The 15,026-nt window shown below is 40.3% G+C and overlaps 1 protein-coding gene across 2 annotated transcripts in view; it reads right to left on the bottom strand.

The window, feature by feature from the left end:
- LOC115214960 (ascorbate transporter, chloroplastic) overlaps positions 1-15,026 on the bottom strand; it is a 75,585-nt gene that overhangs the window by 58,111 nt on the left and 2,448 nt on the right. The window contains exon 1 of one of the 2 annotated variants that reach the window (XM_029784056.2): positions 7,964-8,105. The exons of the other annotated variant lie outside the window; for it this stretch is intronic. The gene's annotated coding sequence lies outside the window, so the exon portion shown is untranslated. Of the gene's footprint in view, positions 1-7,963; positions 8,106-15,026 lie in introns of those variants that run through there. 2 annotated transcript variants of the gene reach the window in all.

Genomic DNA, 15,026 nt, shown 5'->3' with positions numbered 1-15,026 from the left:
AAAGCCACATAAGAATTTTGTACATGATATTCAATGCAGGAAAACTAACAAAAGACTCTGGAATTGATGCTTGTTAGTTAGGTTTCAGTATTCTGTAGCTCTAGGCTAGTCCGTTTCCATTTTTAACATAATCAAGAAGTCGAATAAAAATCTGGAGTTATCCTTTAACAGATTCATATTTTGTCCACAGACGTGATTCGCCAGTCACAACAAAAGACAAGTCTCAGCTCTGTGAGCCAGTATTTGGAATCTTAGTGCTGATAAGTTTCAAACGCTGTCATAGCCGGGAGTGGTAGCAGGGATAAGCTCCCACTGCCTACAAAGTGCTCCCATGGCGTGCGTCTCAAATAGCCTCTGATAGTCAAGTCCAACTCCTGGCCTTCCCGCGGTAAAACTGTTCCCACTGACAGGAGAAGGGGCAAAGGCGAGTCACTGGCACCTTAAAACCAGTTGCTTTGGGTAGTTGTGGCTCGATAGCCTTGACTGGCAGCCCAACTAGGAGAGGGAAATTCCTATTTCAAACCTCCGCTGTCTTGCGGCAAGAACCCCTCCTGGGGAAGGCTAAGGGGGTAAACCCCGACAGAAAATCCGGAGCTGGAGTCCCTAAGGTGACCTGACACAACATGTCACCACCAGCAACTCCTGCGACGCATCTAGTACCAAGCTGTATCGACCTGTCGTTCCCTTGGAGCTACCAGCTGCATGGAGAGGGGGGATCAAACTGCATGGGCAACAGCTGATCCCTCATACAAACCTGCCCAGGCCTTGTAGCTCAACGGAAGAGGCAGATAAACCCACCACCTTTTCTGAGCTACACCATCGTCTCTCGAGACGGACAGATGCCGATGGGGAGTGCTGATAATTCCAGAATTTTCAAATGGATTAACAGAAAACAACAGAAAGTCAAAACAAGATCACTTTAACCCTTTTGTTGCCATATTTCTATTGAGATACACAGCCTTTGTTTCAGTTCATTTTGAAAATTATGATGAATTTAGTGAAATAAGTTTGTCATTATCAACTTGGTATTTTGAAATTAAATTAACACAAAATTTTGGTGGGAAAGTTTTAATTAGATTATGTTAAAGCAGAAAGTTTCTATCATGGAACCAGGAGAGAACAGGTTCAGGCACATTGGTATCAGAAGGGTTTAAACAGGATGTTAGTATCATAGACCAAGGCAGTTTCAAGTGGTTTAGTATCAAAAGGGTTAAATAGCTTAGGGTCCAGAAATGTGTGTTTAGAACAATTTTAAAATCTCAGTCAGATATAATAATTCTGTCCACCTGTTAGTCAAACATCATCAACAATGTTAATATTTCTTTCTTTATTGCCCACAAGGGGCTAAACATAGAGGGGACAAACAAGAACAGACAAAAGGATTAAGTCGATTACATCGACACCAGTGCGTAATTGGTACTTATTTAATCAACCCTGAAAGGATGAAAAGCAAAGTCAACCTCAACGGAATATGAACTCATAATGTAACGGCAGACAAAATGCCTATTTCTTTACTACCCACAAGGGGCTAAACACAGAAGGGACAAACAAGGACAAACAAACGGATTAAATCAATCATATCGACCCCAGTGCATAACTGGTACTGAATTTATCGACCCTGAAAGGATGAAAGGCAAAGTTGACCTCGGTGGAATTTGAACTCAGAATGTAACAACAGACAAAATACCGCTAAGTATTTTGCCCGGCATGCTAACAATTCTGCCAGCTCACCGAAACAGTGATTTTTACATTGTATTCTGAAACTAGCACGAAACAAAGTGGACTTCGACATATTCATTATTGAGTAAGAGAAGAAGAAAAAAAATCTCAAAAAAAATCTAAATTTCTAGCAGTTGCCTCACCCTAGCTCTGCTCTGATCAAGCAAGCAGCCTATGATGAAGGACAGTCTACATGCCACTAGTACATCTTCTCAGACAGTTTAATTTGAGCTACATTATCCAGTACATATTTCCTCTTTCACTTTTAGAGACAGATTTGGCTGCTGTTTCTGGCATATATAGCAACTCTGTAGCAGCTTATTCATTTCTTCCAAGAAAACTTGGCAATTCCAGGGTTTATATCCCACTTTCATTTCATCAACTGCAGCAATTTTTCTTTCATTATGTTTAGCAGCCAGCAAAGCTTTATATATCCTCATCATGATCATTTAATGCCGATTTTCCATGCAGGCATGGGTTGGACAGTTTGACACATCAGCTTTGGCATGGTTTCTATGGCTGGATGCCTTTCCTTATGCCAGCCGCTTAAGAAGGGTAAGATGAGAGATATAGGAGTGGCTCAGGAACAGGAGTGGGGTGGTGTGTAAAATGTAAAAGCAGTAGAGATGGAGACATAGAGGTACATCTGGGACTACAGTAAGTGGGGCATGATGAGAAGGCAGGGACATTGAGATAAGAGAGATGTTAAGAATGGAGTATAAAAGAGGAGAGAGAGAGAGAGAGAGAGAGAGAGCAGTGGCTGAAGGCACAAGGAGATGATTGGTAGAAATAGTGATGTCTGAAATTGTCCAAGAAGATAGCATCAGTCGTACATCTCCCCGGCACAAAACCAAACTGCATCTCATCTAATGAGATTCCACTTCTGATTAATTAGGCTATCAATCTCTCCTTAACTTGAATGACCTTTATGCATGCGTGTGTGTGTGTGTGTGTGTGTGTATGTGTGTGTGTGTCATACATGCATGGAGTTACGGCTTTATGAAACCAACAAAGTATTATTGTTAAGCTGAAACTGTTGCTGATGCAAAAAGAAATGGAATGGTGAAACTATTTTTTCGTTTTCTGAAAAAGCAACGTTTTGGACTTATGACACTTTTGCAGAATAGCAACGATATGTGTGTGTGTGTATCACTTGCATCTATAGCCACACCTCTCTCTCTCTATATATATATATATATATCATCACCATCATCATCGTTTAATGTCCGCTTTCCATGCTAGCATGGGTTGGACGGTTTGACTGTGGGCTGGCAAACCAGATGGCTGCACCAGGCTCCAATCTTGATTTGGCAGAGTTTCTACAGCTGGATGCCCTTCCTAACGCCAACCGCTCCGAGAGTGTAGTGAGTGCATTTATGTGCCACAGGCACGGGGTGCAGTCAGGCAGTACTGGCAACGACCACGCTCGAAATCTTTTTTTTTTTTTACACATACCAATGATACAGGTGCCAATAAGGCGATGCTGGTAATGATCCCACTCGAATGGTGCCTCCTACATGCCACCGGCACGGAAGCCAGTTAGCCGCTCTGGCAACGATCATGCTCAGATGGTGAACCAGGCATGGCTATACATGCCATTGTGGATATAGGTACAAGCATTGCTTAAAAGGTACATGTGAAGCTATGTGGTTGAGAAGCTTGCTTTCCAAGCATGTGGTCATGAGTTCAGTCCCACTAAGCAGCACAATGGGCATGTGTGTCTTCTGCAAAACCTTATGAAGAGATTTGAGAAACTGAAAGAAGCTGACTGTGTGTGTGTGTGTGTGTGTGGTTTAATGTCCACTTTCCATGCAGTCATGGGGTGGAAGGATTGGCACAGTTAGGATCAGCATGCATTTGGGAATTCTGCTCATTGATATGGTTCAAAGGATCTCATCACACAGTTTACTTTGGTTAGAGTTCTATGGCTGGATACCATTCCTAACACCAACCACTTTACAGGGCGTACAGAAGGATTTCTTTTTCGTGACATCAGCACTAGAGAGGTTTGATGTCATCGTCACGTGACTAAAAGGGCCTCACATCCCCACATTTCTGCTCCCTCAACAACCTCTTTGCATAGTGAGAAGCGTGACAGAAGTATGAGTAACAGTGATGAGAAGGTTGTGTGATGAGGAGTAGAGTGGCAGGAGACCTCAGAATTCTGATAGAGGTGTGTATATCGAAGGCAATGTAACGTGATTGATCGATCCTTGTGTTTAGGAAGAATAACACGTCTTAATTGCAGCTGAAATAGGAGAAAAAGGATTCCAAAACGAAACAAATTGCCGTATTTATTCGTGTTCAAGTCACACTTTTTTATGCTTGAGTTGGAGAGGGAAAAAAATAGGGTGCGACTTATACAAGGGGAAAAGCCAAAATTATGAAGAGGAAATTTCGCCCCGTCATTCAACACTAAATTAGGGGTGCGACTTATACACGAGTAAATATATGGTAACTTCACAACAAACAAGATATTTTCATTGCAACCCAAAACACCCAGACCGTCAAACGAAATCATTGCCAGCTACTGACGAGCAAAAGTGAAAGTGGAAACTAAACCCTTCCCCCAAAGATTATCGGGAAACTGAATTGAAAGTGAAGTAAATCTTCAAACCAAGTCTTAAGCGAATTTATCCATTTCCATTCGGGGAGGAGGCTCTGTAAAGCTTGCTCGCGCCCACTAAACTTCAGGCTTATTCTTATAAGTTAACATCTAATGTTTGCATAGAAATAACTGTCGAGTCGGAAATCAATAGGAGTTGAGTCACAGACACAAAGCCTGTTATCGTGTCTGTGAAACCAACTAGAAGAGAAAAAAAATACTTTATGTTAAACCAGTAAAAAACAAAGTTCAAATCTACACATAAAGAAGGATTTTATTTTATATTGATTAAAATCAACGAACCGATATCGACTTTGAAGTAAAAAGAAAAAAAAGGAAAGAAATTCTTGAGATGGCGACAGTTAAGTTTGTATAACTCTCCATTTTAATTTCTGCACACAAAGCGAAAATAAAAGATTGTGACAGTGTAGAATCTTTGCCAAGTCGTTCACTATGCTATAAGAACCGTGCACATACAATCTTCATTTCCTTTTGCAACGATCCAACAAGAGAGTCACTATGTGGGGGTTAACTCTGCTAGAAACAGCAGCCAAACCTACCTCAAATCAGACACTAGCGTCTTAGACAATGAAGGCGCACAATGTAGGTCTAGAATGCTTTTGATCATGAGTGTGTACGACCATTTTTAACCCGGGGCTAAACTCAATAGTAATTGTCATTCACATTGCATATGTAGTCGATTAAATCGTCGTTAGGGGTCGGCTAGTATGACAGGCAACACTGACTCCTGGGGGATACGAGTCCAGAACGCAGCGGGGTGTATTCTGTCAGGTTGTACCAAATTACGAGAGAGAAATAAAATACATCTAACAGAGAAATATCTAGATTTAACATAAGGCAGAACAACAATAACAATGAACTTAGCATCATTAAGTTCCACTGAGTCGTGAAGATTTTTGCCAAAATAAAATTAAAACTGCTGACGTGTGGATAGTGAAGTTTTTTGAAAAATCAGCAGAAGAAACGATGAAGAGTGGAAAATATCCAAAAAGTGAAGAAATTGGAGTAAAAGAGATTACAGAATCTAAGGAGTAAACTTGTTGAAATGGCAGGGGAAAAAATAAAGTTTAACTTGTAGCGAAAGATCGGAGCGGCTAATTAAGCATAATTTGATGTAATGAGGTGAAAGCAAGCGAGTTAGACGGATGGGTGTGACATGATGATGCGATGGGAAGAGCAGAAATAACTGCAGACTTATTTAAAAGTGAACAAAGAGAAGTCTGTGTGTGTGTGTGTGTTTAGACTGGATAAATATAGAGATAAAAAGAAGGTACAAGAATAAGGGAAATCAAACAGGAGGGAAATAGTGATGTGAAAGCTCTTGGGTGGTAATTTAGTTTTATTAGCACTAATTAAAAATACAATAGGAATAGCATTTGTAATTTCTCATACATATGTTGTTCTTCACACACACACACACACACACACACACACACGTGTATGTGTGTGTGACAATAAACTTAAATCAGATTCTTGGTGTAATTAATTATCATGTGGAAAGTGGATAATGAATACGAAGATATTTGTTTTTTCCGCATTAAACATCGAAATTTGAAATATATAACCGATGAAAAATGTCTTTGTTTTGCTGAGTTTTTTTTTTTTTTAAGAGAATAATGGTGTTAAAGGAACATTACGAAAGGCCTCTACTATTTTGCGTTTCAATAGATTTCTCTACGTGTATTTATGTGGGTTTTAGAATGGTTATTAAAAACTATGCATCTTGTTACAGCAGTATTGTCTTGTGCCATGCACCTTTGTCAATTACATAAATGTGTGCAGCCAGATGCAGTTTAATTTGCGTCTTGAGAATATCCTTATATCTATGTATGTAGCATTTGTGTATATATATATACATATATATGTATAAATATACGGGTGTGCGTGTAAGTGCATATGTGTATATATGTACGTGTATCCAAATGTGTTTGTATGTAAATATGTTTGCATAATAAATATTCGTGTACGTATGTGTAGGTATTTTATTTTTAATGTATGTGTATGCATGTGTATTATTCCAAGTTGTTATTGCAGTGGTGCCGTGTAGAACTGTCAAAACATTGCAGGTTTTCAGAAGAAAGAGAAAGAAACGTGAAGATATTCGATGACGTAAATCTTTAAACACCGCAAAGAGAAATGGTGCTTGTTGTTTTCTTTGGGTGTTACAGCCGTGTGTTGTTATATCGGGGGAATTAATATTATACTAATCTACAGTCAGAGTAGATTGTAAAATTCACAAATAACACCAGACAGATGTTATATATTCATGTCTGAAATCACTTTATTTACAGAGTATCGACTACAATTAAAGAATATTTACTCTGTAAGTTCTCAAGAGACGAAACTTTTGAGGGGTTTTTTTTTTCTTAAATGTTGAATGAAATACATTTATAAAAAAAAACAATTTCACAAAGAAATGCGTAAATGTGTGACGAAAGGCTGACATACACGTAAATACAAAAAAAAAATAGCATAACCATCGTAATATAACGAACGAAGCGACGAGGTAGAATCTACGTGGTGTTGTAACCTGCTAGAAATAGCAGCTAAATCTCGTTAACCTCACGTTTTAAAAAGACGTGTGACATGAAGGAGACCTAGATAGATTATGCCTGAAAAAAAGTGAGGGCACGAATGGCAAGTCTTTTGATTATTCAGAGCCCGTCTGGGGGATAAATCTCAACTATATATATAATTCGGTTAAATTTTTTTCTTTAAATAAATAAATAAAAATAAAATAAATAAATAAAGGGATAAAAGTTTGAACATTCTCTCTCTCTTGTTTATAACTAAATGGCACTAAATTATTGCCCTATAATAAATCGATGTCTGATATGTAGAATTAATTTTTAAAAATATGTGTTTTTTTAATATTATAGAAAACTAATAAGAAATCATAAGAGCGGAAGTGTAAAAACGAAGGCATAAATGGATGTAATTAGATCAGATCCAGTAAAATTGGAGTCGTTTAAAATTGACGCTAGAAGACAAATTTACTTGATTAAATGACATCGGTGGAGGAAACCCTCCACCTCTGCTACCCAAAATGGTTTTAATAGAAATAGGACATGTGGAACAGAGACAAACACTTAGAACAGAAGACAGATGCTTGTCTGAGATTATTGTGGAGTTTATTAAAGCTTAATAAGTAATTTAGGGGGGTTAATATGGACGTTCAGGAGAAAAATTAATATATAAAGTTATATATTAAAATTACTTGTGTTTTGATTACTTTGAGAGGAATGTTAGAAAAGGAAAATATTGGTTGTGAGTCAAGCAGCTGTCAACATAACAAGTAATTGTGGTTTTTGTATCACTGCTAAAATGTTTGATCTTATTCAGGCACTATTAGGTACCATAAACTAAATTCATGTGAATTTTAAAAGATTTTTTACAGTACTAAACAATTCGGCAGTGGTCAACCCTCAGCTAGTAAATTAGTAAATTAATCAATGCTTGATAGAGAGAGAGGATTAATAAATGATAAAAGCGATTATTTGTGGCTGTGTTGGGCTTTCAATAAACTCACCGGTTTCTAACACAAACACTTGCCAATAAAACCAGAGTCGTTGAGTAATCTTAAAAGACATGCTAAAGATAAAAAGATAAACGAAATACCTAAATACAGTATCGTAAGACCAAAGTGCGTATCGTTCAGCAGAGAGTGAGAGTAACAATCCATTGAAGACTCGACGTGGCAACGATGGAAGCTGCCATCTTGCAGCTGTACGGGCCGCTTACAACATTCACTTTATTACGAAAACAATTCTTTGTTTTATTTGATGGTAAAGTTTCCAAACCTAATTATGTCAATAATTTTAATATTATTTTAAACATTACGATGATCTAAATTAGTATACGACTTCTTTATATTATTTAGTTGTTTTACTCGTAAGCGACAAATAATTATTAAAGCATTTCTCTGCATGGTGTTTGTTACTTAAACACAAACGTAATTAACTTTATTTTCTTATTTATACTTTGGCGTCAGACATGAGAATTGTGCCTTTTTTTTTCCAGAGACAGAAATAAAGTAAAACGTTTCCGTCTACCCAGTTTCCCTGATAAGGTATAGTTTAACCCGAATCTATAGCAAAATGACACTTGGTCAAAATACCACCCAGGTCCTCCTCGTTACAAAGCTAATTTCTTAACCATTCGACCATATTCTCCCCCCCAGCCACCCAGGTATATAATAAAATTCGTTCTAATCTTCAAGGGTACCTTTTCCCCCTAAATTCGTGCCCTTTTGTTAATGTTAGAAACCACTATAGCAGAAAGGGTATAGCGGACCATCCGACTGAATACCCACAACAAATTGAGTTCTCATTGATTTCGAGTTTGTGATTTACCCTTACTTGATGAAGGCGATGCTCCAGCATGGCCCAAGCCTTTGGCTGAAACCAGTACAAAAATAAAAGATCTGTTGGTGCTGCTGATGATGATGATGTTGTTTAGCCTCAGTTCAACTACGATCGAACAGATATATGAACAACAAAGGCGTTCCTACCACGACCATCCAATTTTTTAAGTGAAACTAAGAATACATTTTCAGTAGTTGATTATGAGGCTGCTATTTCTAGCAGACCGAACGACCATGTAAAAACTTCAGGAAAAAAAAAAAAGCTCTTGCACTTATTATTTTTTTTTCTTGCTTCAGTCATTGAACTGCGGCCTTGCTGGAGCACTGTCTTGACAAGCTTATTCACACAAATGAACCCCAGGACTTATTTTGTGTCTGGTTGTCATTCCATTGATCTCTGTTTGTCAAACAGTTGTGTTACAGGGATATCAGCAAACCTACACTGGTTGTCAGCCATAGGAAGACAACACACATACACACAGATAGATAGACAGATAGGCGCAGGAGCGGCTGTGTGGTAAGTAGCTTACTTACCAACCACATGGCTCCGGGTTCAGTCCCACTGCGTGGCACCTTGGGCAAGTGTCTTCTACTATAGCCTCGGGCCGACCAAAGCCTTGTGAGTGGATTTGGTAGACGGAAACTGAAAGAAGCCTGTTGTATATATGTATATGTGTGTTTGTGTGTCTGTGTTACCCCCCACCCCACCCAACATCCCTTGACATCTGATGTTGGTGTGTTTACGTCCCCGTAACAGACCGGTAAAATAAGTACTAGGCTTACAAAGAATAAGTCCTGGGGTCGATTTGCTCGACTAAAGGCGGTGCTCCAGCATGGCCGCAGTCAAAAAGGACTGAAACAAGTAAAAGAGTAAAAGAGAGATAGACAGATAGATAGATAGATAGATAGATAGATAGATAGATAGATAGATAGATAGATAGATAGATAGATAGATGGATGGATGGATTGATAGATAGATAGATAGATGGATGGATAGATAGATACAGAGAGATAGATGGATGAATAGATAGATAGATAGATGGATAGATAGATAGACAGATAGATAGATGGATGGATACACAGAGAGACACATAGAACAGGGTTCTCACTGTTACCATTTGCCAAATTCACTTAACAAGGCAATGGTTGCTCCAAGACTTTAAAAGAAATTGCTACTCCATTGATTACAACGATGAAGGTTCCAGATGATCCAATCAACAGAACAGTCTGCTTGTGAAATTAGTATGCAAGTGGCTGAGTACTCCACAGACAAGAATACTACTAACGTAACTTTCAGGGAGATTCAGCATGACATAGAATGTCATGTGACAAGGCAGGAATTACAGGTACAACTCATTTTTGCCAGCTGGAGCAACGGGAAGTAAAGTGTCTTGCTCAAGAATACAACATGCTGCTTGGAATCGAACTCATGACCTTACAGTCATGAACCAAATACCCTAACCATTAAGCCATACACCTTCCTGTCAGGATTATAATGGAAGACACTTGCCCAAGGTACTGCACAGTGGGACTGAACCTAAAACGTCATTCTTTTCTACTCTAGCCAAAAGGCTTAAAATTTTGGGGGGAGGTGGGGGCAGTTGATTAGATCGACCCCACTATGCAACTGGTACTTAATTTATCAACCCCGAAAAGGATGAAAGGCAAAGTCAACCTTGGCGGAATTTGAACTCAGAACGTAAAGACAGACGAAATACCACTAAGCATTTCGCCCAGTGTGCTAACGATTCTGCCAGCTCGTTGCCTTTGAACCTAAAACGATATGACATTGCAAACCTTTAACAACAGGGTTCATGCCCTACACCTCATTTCTTCTCTCTAGCACAAGGCCCGAAGTTTTTGTGGAGGGTGCCAGTCGATTAGATCGACTCCAGTACGCAACTGGTACTTAATTTATCAACCTGAAGAGGATGAAAGGCAAAGTCGACCTTGGCAGAATTTGAACTCAGAATGTAAAGACGAAATACAGCTAAACATTTCGCCTGGTGTGCTAACGATTCTGCCAGCTCACTGCCTTTTGCCTACATCTTCACTGAGTCAACTATTTTATTTACACCTCTGAAGGAATATGTTGATTTTATGCTAGTAAACTGGTTTCTTAGTTTGTAAGGAAGAAACAAGGTTACCAGTAATATAATGGGGCAGGGCAATATCTCAGTTGTGCATTGAGTGCACCCTATTTTTTTTTTAGGCACAGCCATGGCTGTGTGGTAAGAAGTTTGCTTTCCAACGACGTGGTTGTAGGCCCGCCTCGACTGGCTTCTGTGCCGGTGGCACATAAAAAGCACAACCGATCGTGGCCGATGCCAGACCCCTCTGGCACCTGTGCAGGTGGCACGTAAAAAGCACCCACTACACTCGCGGAGTGGTTGGCGTTAGGAAGGGCATCCAGCTGTAGAAACACTGCCAGATCAGACTGGAGCCTGGAGCAGCCCCTGGCTCCCCAGACCCCGGTCGAACCGTGCTAGCGCGGAAAACAGACGTTAAACGATGATGATGATGATCATCATCATCATCATCATCATCATCATCATTGTTTAACATCCATTTTCCATGCTGATAATTACGTACATATGAGTTAGAGGTTAGACAACCATCTAAGGGATAATAAATATCCAATATACTACTAGAGGGATACCTATTTCTTTACTACCCACAAGGGAGGAGAAGTTTCAGGTGTGGAAGGTTTAGAATCAAAGGACCTTAGAATCAACTTAGCCAAAACCAAAGTCCTAATAAGTAGGAAGGTAGACCAATCACAAACGCCTTCAGGTAGATGGCCTTGCTCGATCTGTAGAAAAGGCGTAAGTAGAAACTCTATAAGATGCACCAAATGTAAGCTATGGACACATGAGAGATGTAGTAATGTCAAAGGAAGACTAACTAAGAAAATAGTTTTTATCTGTGGCAGATGCTCAGGAGCAATAAACTCTGAAAATATGCAGAGACCAACTTCTATTACGTTTCAGGGAGAAAAACTAGAAGTAGTTGATAGCTCCCGCTACCTAGGTGACCAAGTCAGTAGCGGGGGCGGGTGTGCTGAAAGTGTAACTGCTAGAGTAAGAATAGCCTAGGCAAAGTTTAGAGAGCTCTTACCCCTGCTGGTGACAAAAGGCCTCTTGCTCAGAGTAAAAGGCAGACTGTATGATGCATGTGTACATACAGCCATGCTACATGGTAGTGAAACTTGGGCTGTGACTGCTGAGGATTTGCATAAGCTTGCAAGAAATGAAGCTAGTATGCTCCTGTTGGATGTGTAATGTCAGTGTTCATAGTCGACAGAGTGTAAGTACCTTGAGAGACGACTGTGTGCAAGAGAGACGATTGTGCTGGTATGGTCATGTGGCGAGAATGGATGAAGATAGGTGTGTGAAAAAGTGCCACACCCTGGCAGTTGAGGGGACCTGTGGGTGAAGAGGTAGACCCAGGAAACCTGGTCGAGAGTGGTGTTGAGCACGACCTTCGAACTTAGGTCTCACCAAGGAAATGACCAGAGACCGAGACCTATGGAAGTATGCTGTGCAGCGAGAAGACCCGGCAAGACCAGTGAGAACAATGCAAAATCAAACCAATCAAATCATATATCAGAAAGCAGAACCAAAATTGAGGTTGATCAACATCAGTGGGAATTGCAGCTGTGGTTAAGCGAACCATCCGTTCGTGTCCGCTCCAGCCCCGCCTGGCCCGGGTGCCGGTGACACGTAAAAGCACCACCGTTCGTGGCCGTTGCCAGCTCTGTCTGGACCCCGTGTCGGTGGCACGTAAAATCACCATCTGTTCGTGTCCATTGCCGCCTCACCTGGCCCCCCGTTGCCGTGACACGTATACGTAATAGGCACCATCCATTCGTGGCCGTTTGCCATCTCTGTCTGGCCCGTGGCGGTTGGCACGTAAAAAGCACCATCCGTTCGTGTCCGTGGCCAACATCGCCTGGCCCCGTACCGGTGACACGTAAAAGCACCATCCGTTCATGGCCGTTTGCCAACTCGTCTGACACCTGTGCGCCATCCATTCGTGGCCGTTTGCCAGCTCTGTCTGGCCCCCGTGTCGGTGGCACGTAAAAGCACCATCCGTTCGTGTCCGTTGCCAACATCGCCTGGCCCCGTACCGGTGACACGTAAAAGCACCATCCGTTCATGGCCGTTTGCCAACTCTGTCTGACACCTGTGCGGGTGGCACGTAAAAAGCACCCACTACACTCACGGAGTGGTTGGCGTTAGGAAGGGCATCCAGCCGTAGAAACACTGCCAGATCTGACTGGGCCTGACGAAGCATCCCAGCTTCACTGACCCCAGTTGAACCGTCCAACCCATGCTAGCATGGAAAGCGGACGCTAAATGATGATGATGATGATGATGAAGGGGCTAAACACAGAGGGGACAAACAAGGACAGACAAACGGATCAAGTCGATTACATCGACCCCAGTGCGTAACTGATACTTATTAAATCGACCCCAAAAGGATGAAAGGCAAAGTCGACCTCAGTGGAATGTGAACTCAGAACGTAGCGGCAGATGAAATTTCTGCTAAGCATTTCACCCGGCTTGCTAACATTTCTGCCAGATCACCACCTTGACTGGAAGGATACCTACTTATATCCAAATGCTTACTGTTGCAAGACAATACTACAATTGAATAATAGGTGTATGTGTGTGATGTGTTTGTTTGTCCTCCACCACAGCTTGACAACCGGTGTTGGTGTGTTTACATTCCCTTAACTTAGCAGTTCAACAAAAAAGACCAATAAAATAAGTACCAGGCTTTAAAAAATGGTAAGTATCGAGGTCAATTCGCTCAACTAAAAATTCTTCAAGACAGTGCCCCAGCATGACTGAAGTGAGTAGAAGAATATATATTTTTTCTTTTGAAATTTTGTGCTCAAATCAATTGCCTGTCAACCCTGTACGCACACTACATCACTGACAGTCACATGTTCAAAGGAGCAAAAAGCAAAGACCAGCTATTCAAAACTAAATGCTATTTTGACCAAGAATGAGAAGAGACACACAGGGAAAGATATTTCGTTGTTCATGGCCACTCTGTTTTTACCCAAGGTACATTTCTTCTTTTTTTCCTTTCTGTTACATCCAGGACCATATAATTCAGAATCTAAGATGGTGTAATGTGTGGATTAAGATAGTCAAATGATCATATAGATACTTCTTAATGTGGTCGTTCAACTTGCTAGAAATAAAAACAAAATTTCCCACGAATCACATCCTACCATCTTCGATATTGTTTTCCATGGTCCTGGATGACCTCTACCTGGGAATAATGGCCACAATTGGAATATCTTTGATCATGTGTCTGCTCAATGTCTTCATTTTCAGATACTTAAAATGATTTTTAAAAGCCACAAAGATTATATTATGATGTTGAGATGTTTTTAAAAGCCAAGAATATGATTTAAAAGTTTCCCAGATGTCTTACTATCTCCATGGATAGAGAGAAGACCATTTCATACTTCACTGTAATTATTTGAAATTTAATACCTTGCATTATCTAAACTCAGTGGTCCAGTATTAATCTTTTTGAATAATTAACAAGGAGTTGACAGATGCCTGGTAAGTGACACACCATCTTTTTTTTTTTGTAGTACTAATGTTTCATAAGAAATACAAATGGAAGAGAACCTTTAGTGGAAGCCCTCAGCTATATCTTGAGTGACACCTCAGCACCTTGCATAACCCCTCATTCACAGAGAACCCCATCCAGCTCATTATTTTACAGTTGAGCTATTTACAGGAACCAAAGCATAAAGAGCCAACTCTGAGCACCTTTTCAAACTCCACCTGCCTAACACCTGTGGACATGTTTACAAAGTCAGAAAACAGCACAGCTCCATTGACTTTCGGAAACATTTTTTCACACTAAGAGTTGCTGAAACATGGAACAGACTGCCAGCATCAGTTGTTAGTTGTCGGAGCACTGCATCCTTCAAAACTTCCATGCTTCCTGAGGCTCGCCAACACTACACCTGATTTTCTCTCCTCCATACACACAAGCATGTATCTGACTCATACACTGTTCGCTTTCTAGGCATTTGTACATTAATGCATATACTTTATATGCACTTTTGTCAAGTTGTGGTGCACCTGAGCACTGTATACAATAATTTCATTATTATTATTATTATAGATAGAAATTTGCTCACATCCAACAGCTTTGCTGATTTTTGTTTTCCTCAGTATTTTGAGCATGTTTTTTGGGGTTCTTTTTTTTTGTTTTTTCTGGTGATGGGGCCACATATAAAGCACCCAGTACACTCTATAAAGTGGTTGGCATTAGGAAGCAATT

The sequence above is a fragment of the Octopus sinensis genome, linkage group LG8 (genome assembly GCF_006345805.1).
Source record: "Octopus sinensis linkage group LG8, ASM634580v1, whole genome shotgun sequence".
Taxonomy (NCBI): Eukaryota; Metazoa; Mollusca; class Cephalopoda; order Octopoda; family Octopodidae; genus Octopus; species Octopus sinensis.
This window is presented reverse-complemented; position numbering and strand designations above follow the sequence as displayed.